We start from the raw sequence: 8375 nt of genomic DNA on the forward strand, positions 1-8375 counted from the left end.
ATTAAATTAAAATTAAAATTATAATGAAACCATAACCCTGTGTGAATGCCTCATTGAAATATTTCAAAGATCCCAAACTGGTCAAACCCGGAAGTTTCCATCGTACTGCATTTGAGAGAAATTTACTTGAATTTCACAAATTTGACTGGATGTCGTTCTTTAATTATATATACATAAAAAGGCAATAAACGTCGTGCTTACAAGGGCCTTTCTACTTCATTGCCTCACCCTCTTAATTTAATTTCCCAATTTCCCCATTCTGAAAGGAAGCAATAGCATGTCAGAGGATCGAATCCCGGCGAGTGGAGGATCGAGACGGAGCAGCCACAGGCCGCCGGGGCTGACGCTCCCCATTCCCCCGCGCGAAGAGCCGTTCGCCTACAATGCCGTCCCGGTGCCCTTGCCATTGCCGTTGCCACCACCGCCTCCGAGACCGGCGGTGGCAGCGGAGCTGAATCCGTCGGAGCTGGAGAAACTGGGAATTCTGGGCTACGGCAGTGAGGGCAAGGTGTACAAGGTTCGGCACAGGGCAACCGAGACGCTGTACGCCCTCAAGGTCGTCCATGGCAACCACGATCTTTCCACCCGTCGCCAGATCGTTCGCGAGATGGACATCCTGCGGAAAACCGATTCCCCGTACGTGGTCAAGTGCCACGGCGTCTATGACAGGGGCGGTGAGATCCAGTTCGTGCTGGAATACATGGACGGGGGCTCGCTCGAAAAATGCGGCCGGATGCCCGAGCCCTTTCTTGCCGCCGTCGCGAGACAGGTTCTCCACGGCCTCAAGTATCTCCACGCCCACAAGATCGTGCACAGAGACATCAAGCCTTCGAATCTTCTGCTCAACAGCGCGCGCCAGGTGAAGATCGCGGATTTCGGCGTGAGCAGGATTCTATCGAGGACGCTGGATCCCTGCAATTCCTGCGTCGGAACCTACGCCTACATGAGCCCCGAAAGAATTGATCCCGGTAAGAACGACGGGCGCTACAACGGGTACGCCGGGGATATGTGGAGCCTCGGGCTCACCCTCCTGGAATGCTATGTCGGGCGGTTGCCTTTCCTGGAGACCGGGATCCAGCTCGACTGGCCGACGCTCATGTACCTGATATGCGATGGGGAACCACCCGCTCCCCCGCCCTCGGCTTCTCCGGAGTTCCAGAGCTTCATCCGCTGCTGCTTGCAGAAGGACGCCGGGTTGCGCTGGACGGCGTCTCAGTTGCTCGCTCATCCTTTCCTGACCCAGGCATCTCAGGTGTCTCTTCCTTAGCGTCATTGGATTGGCCCAATTGGTCGATGCCAGTTGTTTTACTTATTTTCTTATTTTAAAGTTGGGTTTTGGCGATTATATCATGGTCATGTTTAAGAATAATATTTAAATAGAATTATAGTTATGTTGTTCAAGAATAATACTCAAATAAGAATTAAACTAGTGATTTAATATTCAAGATTGCATTAAGAGCTTACTTGATCATTGTTTATGTAAATTATTGACGAGACTATAATATTCATGATTTTGACTCATTTACTGGCAATTATATTATGATCATGTTTAAGAATAATACTTAAATAAAATTATGGTTATTTTGTTCAAGAATAATACTCAAATATATTTGAAAGGGAATTAAACTAGTGATTTAATATTTAAGATTGTTTTAACAGCCCACCTAATCACTGTCTATCTAAAATTATTGACGAGACCATAATGTCCATGATTTTGACTCATTTACTAGCGATTATATCATGGTCATAGAATAATACTTAAATAAAATTATGATTATGTTATTCAAAAATAATCCTCAGATATATTTGAAAGAGAATTAAACTAGTAATTTAATATTTAAAATTATTTTAACAGCACATTTAATCACTCTCTATTTAAAATTAGCGCACTTAATTACGGTCTATCTAAAATTTTTGACAAGAATATAATATTTATAAGTAGAACTTCAGCGTAAATCATATAAAGAGAGACATTTGTCAACACTTTTCGAACCAACCAGTATAATTCATCATCAGATAATATCCATGATTTTGAATCATTTACTTGCAAACATGCAAACGCAAACTGGAGAAATTATTTTTATTTTGGCTAATTTATTAATAATAACACCATATTGCTTAATTGGCTCGTCAAGCACTGAGATGTAAAGTGTAATTAAATTGAATTGTTTTCTTCTCCCTCTGTTACTTTCAATAAAGTGCATATGAGTTCCATCAAAACAAACAAACTCAGAGTTGGTGACAGAATGGACAATTCAATAGCTAGCTGAGTCATCTTGTATGGCACAATGAGTTTCAATAAAGTGCACATTATTAGAATTATCATCATTATCCCTTCCCACCAATATTAAACAGTAATAAATTATCCTCACTCTATCCCATCAATAGTGAAATTTGATAAGATGGGTAGTATATATTCATTGAAATATCATCCTTCCTCAATGGAATTTTATCAAATTTTAAATTTTATAATGATGATAATTACCGTGCATTTTCTTTTTAAAATTATCATTGACAGAATTTTTGTATTGACAAACACTATAATAGAAATTTTATATGAATTACAATAAAGTTAAATATTTTAAACTTTTGAACTTCCGCTTGTGTATAAAATAGTTTACCTAAATGTTTAAGCAATGTATTTCAATATTTTTTATTGATGTAGATTTTATAAAACAAATTTAAGAATTTTTAATAATTTTAATAAATATAATATTTAAAAAGTATGGAGTTAGTTCTTTTTAATTATGTTTTCTGGATTTAAGTTTTTGTTGGAAATTGTAATCAGGTTAGGTTTTTATGATAATCTGAGTGATATTATATATTTTTTATAAAGGAAGGAAAAAATTTATATTTTATTTTGGAGTATAGGTTTTATATTCAAGTTTGAGTCAAAAGCATGTTCTTCTTGCTTTTAGGTTTTCTAAGTTTTTTTAGGATAAAAAATAATATTGGTCATGTGTTATAGTCTCATTTTCACTCACTATAATAAAGAAATATATTTGTTTTATCAAGAAAAAACCATTTTTGTATCCCAAGACCAAGTCGACCCAAGAGTGGATCAAGTTGGCCTAAAGGAGGGCTATTCGACCCCTCAAGGAGGTTATAAATACAAGGAGCTTGACCACATTTGAGACACTCATCCAAGACAAGTTCGATCTACAATAGCGAAGGAGAAGAAGAACTAGAAGGACGAAGAAAAGAAGGAAGAATCGAAGTTTCTTGGGCTAAATCTCTCTCTCTCTCTTCACACATGCAAACTTAGGGTTTCTATGCAACTGCAATTACAGTAGGCTGAATTTATAGGCCCAAAATTCTAAAGAACAGTTGCAGGGCCGAAATTCTTGGACGAAGTTGCAGTAAGTCAAAGACTGGAAATTGCCTTAGAGAAGATCTTGTTGGGGGTTGACTTGGTGCTTGCTAAGATTGTTGGCCTTGATCTTTGGGTCATGGAAGTATCTTTGTAAAGTAGATTCTATATAAGAAGATAAACATTTTTTGGGGTTTTCCCCTTGAAGAGGTTTTGCCTTAGCTTGGAGCCTATATCTTCTTGTGATCTTCATTGTTTTGGTAATTGCTTGATGAACAAGAACTCATAAAGTAATAAAAGGCCAACGCATATCACAAGTAATTATCAAGTTAAGGAAAATCATCTACATTACATAAGTCTCCTGATTCATCTTAGAGAGAAGATGATAACACCTACAAAATCCCTAGGGATAAAGCTAGAAATAGTATAGGTAATTTCTGAGCTAAAAACTATACCGTTCATGTTGGCATGTGATGCAGGAGCATGAGACTTGGAGGGAAAAATCTTCAAACTTATTCCAATAATACAAAAAAATCTACAAGCAAAGGAGTGGGATCCTTTAGCCATCAATTTCCATGCTTTTCTAGTTTAGCATAGAGATAGAATCTAGGAATAAATCATGATGTAATAAGTGTTGATTAGTTAAACCATAGTGGAGGTTCTCGAGGAGAATACCTCGTTGAATAGATAGGATTAGTTAGCATAGTGGAGGTTCTCGAGGAGGATGTCTTTCAGAACTGATGTTTGCAATAAATTAAGCCTCTGCTTTAGGATCTGGTTGTTAGCACGAACCAGTATATATGTAAGTTTGATGTATTGTAAAAGGATTTGGACCACATGCTTTTATTGCATATTTCTCAAAGGAAGATGGTATTTCTCTGTGTATTGGTCGATGTCTGAGGCATGGTGACCTCTGAAAACCTTTCTATGCATCTGAATTGTATTTGTCTGTTAAACTGTTGTTTATGCGTAATTTTGGTTTCACGCGGCATTATCTGTTAAGCTTTTCTAACAGTGGTTCGGCTTTGTTTCCAACTAATACTTTGATTAAAGTCTGTTGGAGTGATTTTCCTGTGTATTGGCGTCCCCTGTTACCTTTATATGTGTTGTTTGGTCCCACAGGAAAATTACTGGTTTACACTGAGAAACCGTGAAAAACTTAGGCGAAATTGAGTTCTGGACTTGAAGTCTTATTAAACATGGCTAATACCCATATTGGGTCTGCAAGTATTATCGCATTACAGTGTTTGAGCAGAGAGGGACTGGCCCTTTAAAGTGCCAACGTCCAAAGTTGCGACTTCTGGATCCGAAACACTATAAAGGAGAAATTATAACCTATCGAGTCCACGGGCTTATCGCATCACAAGTCTTGAGCGGGAAGAGCTTAGCGAGGGAGTATTGGAATCATCGATTGCGATTGCCGATAACTCCACGTGTTATCGCATCGGGAAGGATCGTTATGTTATGTTCCCTTCCATAGGAACTGCCGATAGTGTTACTCTATTTTATGGAGAAAAGACCCACTGATAGTGTATTTGCGTATTAACGCATCCCTTTGAAAAAAGCCGCTGATAGTGTATTTTCATGCGTAATAGCACTACGGCAATTAAACCACGCAGATAGTGTATTTCCATGAATAATTGCATTATGGCCATTTGAAGCCGCCGATAGTGTATTTCATGCACTGTTACGTTAATTCCATTCAAAAGCCCTGCCGATAGTGTAATTCGTAATTCCTATGGAATTACAATTCCGATAGTGGAAAAGAGGCTCTATTGTGTAAATTGTTCCCAATAACAAGGGTTGGGGCGATTAAGGAGAAAAGAGTGGTGATAGTGGCAAAAAGGGAAAGTTAATTAAACAGTCAGTCTAGAAATAGATGATTGATACTCCGGTTGGGATTGAAGAAGAGATTCAGCCAGAATTAGAAGAAATTGTAGCAGGATTTACAAGATTGTCTATATCGCCTGCACCCAGGCCACCATTAGTGGTATCAGAGCAACCTTTTGACACTGAATTGAATCTCAGAAGCAAGAGAAGGAGACCTAATATGGCTTTCAAAGTTGGAAGAGGATGAGGACGTGGTGGAAGAGGTCGGCCAGTTGCAAATGCTGAAGTGATGGAAGCTATGCAACAGATGCAGGCTAGAATGGAAGCATTAACAGCAGGGAGAAATATAGATGATGGAGATGTTAGTGAGCCTGAGGTTGAAGCTGAAGGAGAGGAGGAAACTGTAGCAGTTACTCCTGAGATGAGATTCTTCCAGTCAGTGTTGAGATCCACAGCTAGGCCAAAGACTGAGGTTTCAACATATGAAGGAGGATTGAATCCAGAAGAATTGATAGACTAGATTAATGGCATGGAGAAATTCTTTGACTATGAAGAAACAAAAGATGAGAAGAAAGTAAATTTTGTTATCACGAAGCTAAAAGGACATGCAACACTTTGGTGGGATGGAGTGTAGGCAGAAAGAAAGAGCCTTGGCAAGCAGCCAATCAGAAATTGGAACAAGATGGTAGCAAAGCTAAGAGGTAAGTTTCTACCAAGTAATTATTAGCAAACCTTGTTCAGATAGATGCAGAATCTTAGATACAGGTCTGGATGACAGTGAGAGAATATATAGAGGAATTCTATAAGGTAAGCATAAGAGTTGGACAAACTCAGGGTACAGATGTGAAGGTGGCTAGATATGTGAATGGTCTTAGGATGGACATTCAAGATGAGATAAGTATACTGTCTCCTAAAATAGTAGAGGAAGCTTATCAGATGGTACTAAAAGCTGAAGAAAAACTCATGAGGAAGTAGTCTGCCAGAGGGAGAGGTACTTTCCGAGGAAGGGGAAGTCAAGGTGGTAGAGGAAGATCTACAACACCTAAAGATGGAGCTAGCAGCAGCTCAACCCAGCATGCAACCACAGGAGGTGATGCAAGTGGAAGAGGGAGTTTTTCTAGAGGAAGAGGAGGTAGAGGCAGAGGAAGAGAAGTAAGATGTTACAGATGTAACAAACTGGGACACAGAGCTTTTGAGTGCCCAGAGAATGCAGGAACAAGCCAAAGGAATGCAATTGTTGCTCAAGTTGAGGGAGAAGCAACAACAACAACAACAGTGACAAAAGAAGAAAATATACCAGAGAGAGGAGAATGTTTGGTAGTCAATAAATTTTTGCTCAAGCCAACAAAGGAGATAGTTGAACCATCACAAAGAAATAATTTGTTCAGAACAGTGTGTAAGGTTCAAGGGAAATGTTGTCAGATGATCATTGATAGTGGCAGCATCGATAATTTGGTCTCTGCAGAAGTGGTGGAGAAATTGAAGCTAAAGACAATGAAACATACAACACCTTACAAGGTGTCATGGTTACAAAAGGGACATCAGTTGTTAGTGAATGAATAGTGTGAAGTGGAGTTGTAGTTGGGAAAATATAAGAACAAAATTGTATGTGATGTGATGCCAATGGATGTGTGTCACATATTGCTTGGAAGACCTTGGAAATATGACAGAGGAGCTATGCATGATGGGAAAAGAAACACCTACAAGTTTGGTAAAGATGGTATCAATCATACATTGTTGCCTATGGGAGAAGAATATGCATCAGGAAAGAATATTGATCAAAAAAGTCTATTATTGGGAGGAAAGGAATACTTGCAGCAGATTGAACAGAATGAGGTAAACGTTGTTGTAATTGCAAGCCCAAGGTAATAATGAATTCTACTAAAGTTTCTGATTTACCCATTGGAATTCAAGAAATGTTGGACAACTATTGTGATATCATTATTGATGATTTGCCTAATGAGTTACCACCCATTAGAAGAATTAGCCATCACATAGATTTAATTCTTGGAGCAAATCTACCTAATAAAGCAGCTTACAGAATGAATCCTAAAGAAAATGAAGAGGTTAGGAAGCAGGTTCAAGAACTGCTTGACAAAGGACTAATCAAAGAAAGTTTGAGTCCTTGTGCAGTACCAACAGTGTTGAGTCCAAAGAAAGATAGAGGCAGGAGAATGTGTACTGATTCAAGAGCCATCAATAAAATCAAAATCAGGTACAGATTTCCTTTACCTAGAATTGAAGATTTAATGGATTGTTTGAGTGGAGCAAAGTATTTTACAAAACTAGATCTTAAGAGCGGGTATCATTAGATAAGGATAAGAGAAGGGAATGAGTAGAAAGCTGCCTTTAAGACAAATGAGGGATTGTATGAGTGGAGAGTAATTCCTTTTGGGTTGTCAAATGCACCAAATTTGTTTATGAGACTCATGAATGAAGTTCTTAAAGAATTTATTGGTAAATTTGTAATAGTATATCTGGACGATATATTAGTTTACAACAGGTCTAGGGAGGATCACATGAGACATCTTAATTATGTCTTACAAAGCTTACAACAAGAGAAATTATTGCTGAATTTGAAGAAGTTTTCATTCATGAAAGATGAGTTACTGTATTTGGGTTTTTTTATTTCTGCTGAAGGGCTGAAGATGGATCCAGAGAAGATCAAGGCAATCATGGAGTGGCCTTCACCTAAAACTGTTTTTGAGATAAGAAGTTTCCATGGTCTTGCTAGTTTTTATAGGAAGTTCATAAAAAAATTAAGATCAATGCTACCATTATTGATACCATAAAGAAGGATAAACAACCATTTAGATGGATTGTTGAAGCAGAAAAGAATTTTTAGCTCTTGAAGAAAAAAATCACTGAAAAACCCATTTTGGTTCTACCTGATTTTAGTAAGCCTTTCCAAGTGAAGTGTGATGCCAGCAGAGAAGCTATTGGAGGTGTTTTATGTCACGAAGACAAACCTATAGCTTATTTTACTGAAAAGATGAATGATTCAAAGAAGAAGTATTCTTCTTATGATAAAGAGTTCTATGTAGTTGTGCAGTCATTAAAGAAGTGGAGACATTATCTAATGTCAAAGGAGTTCATACTTTATTTAGATAACCATGCACTACAGTATATTATGTAGCAGCCAAAGCTTAGCCAGAAACATGCTAAATGGGTAGAGTATCTTCAAGGTTTCCACTTTGTTTTGAAGCACATAAATGGCCAATCAAACAAATTTGCA

General features: G+C 38.1%; 1 pseudogene; it reads left to right on the forward strand.

The window, feature by feature from the left end:
- The first annotated feature begins 200 nt into the window (after window positions 1–200).
- On the forward strand, window positions 201–1521 carry LOC149181578 (mitogen-activated protein kinase kinase 9 pseudogene; annotated as a pseudogene).
- The last annotated feature ends 6854 nt before the right edge of the window (window positions 1522–8375 follow it).

Source organism: Pinus tabuliformis, chromosome 3_2, assembly GCF_031772625.1.
Source record: "Pinus tabuliformis cultivar Carrire ecotype Pingquan chromosome 3_2, CPIR1, whole genome shotgun sequence".
Classification (NCBI taxonomy): Eukaryota; Viridiplantae; Streptophyta; class Pinopsida; order Pinales; family Pinaceae; genus Pinus; species Pinus tabuliformis.